General features: G+C 33.1%; 1 non-coding gene across 1 annotated transcript; it reads left to right on the top strand.

The window, feature by feature from the left end:
• Positions 1–378: 378 nt before the first annotated feature.
• On the top strand, positions 379–486 carry LOC138072053 (U6 spliceosomal RNA). Its single transcript, XR_011144209.1, has one exon. It is a non-coding gene; the product is annotated as a U6 spliceosomal RNA (small nuclear RNA).
• The last annotated feature ends 629 nt before the right edge of the window (positions 487–1,115 follow it).

Genomic DNA, 1,115 nt, shown 5'->3' with positions numbered 1-1,115 from the left:
ATCATTTAAAAGGTAAATAGAGCATCAAACCATACTAAGTCTTTAAAGCCTATTTTAGGTGCATGGAGTCAATATCACACAAGAATTAACAATATCCATCTATTTTGCGATTACAGCAGTTGATGGCAAGTAAGTCCAATCCTCAGCTGACCTTGCCAATCTCAGGAGGTTGTGTGCTGCTACCATGCACTTGTCACAGTGGCAGAATCTCCTATACGCAGAAGTGCCAACTTACACCAAGTGACAAGGCTCAATGTGTCATATCTGAAAATTAAAAAAGCTTATCTTTTAGGAGATAAAGCAGCTATTTGTACTCATTGTGCCTTCAGATGCTCTGTTATAACCAAGATGGTTGTGCACAATCAAAGTAATGTTACAGTGCTAGAAGCTTCAATAGCACATATACTAAAACTCGAGTGATACAGAGATTAGTATGGCCTCTGTGCAAGGATGACACACAAATTCAGAGAAGTGTTCCATATTTCTTATAGTTTTGAACATTAAAAAAAATAATATCATGAATAGGATTCACAGAATATTTTTAAAGTTTACCAAAAGAAAACTTAAGATTACATACAACTTGCCATTTTTTATTTGCCTTCTTGACTGCTTTAGGTATTAAAAAATAGGACTCTGTGTGTGCTTCTATAGTGTGAATTATTTGGTAGGTTGCTCTTTCTGGTAAATTTTCCCACCATTTTAAAGTAAAGATACACATCTTTCAACCCTGAAATTAGGTGCATTCAATTTTAAGAAATTATTTTTGAGTTTTAAAAAATATGTGGTAGAAATTTTGATATAGTTAATACACTCAATTAGTTTCATTAGGAGAAGACAGACTATTTTCATGAATGATTAGTTCATGAAAGTATCTAACTATGTTGATAAGAAGAAAATAAAATGACAAAATGCATGTTACAGTGCCCCCAAAGATGCTTGGAAAACTAGTAAGTCATGGCAGATGACATACATTCATGAAGCTTTAATTTCATGCAGTTATGCATTTCTCACAAATCACTTTGGTTGTGTGATCTTCACACTGAGGGATTTGTTTAGATAAAGCCATTTATGATTTCAGTTGTTAAACTACAATATTTTATAGCATTTATTCAGTG

Source organism: Capricornis sumatraensis, chromosome X (genome assembly GCF_032405125.1).
Source record: "Capricornis sumatraensis isolate serow.1 chromosome X, serow.2, whole genome shotgun sequence".
Classification (NCBI taxonomy): domain Eukaryota; kingdom Metazoa; phylum Chordata; class Mammalia; order Artiodactyla; family Bovidae; genus Capricornis; species Capricornis sumatraensis.
The sequence above is the reverse complement of the archived record's forward strand: the minus strand, read 5'-3'. Positions and strand labels throughout refer to the sequence as shown.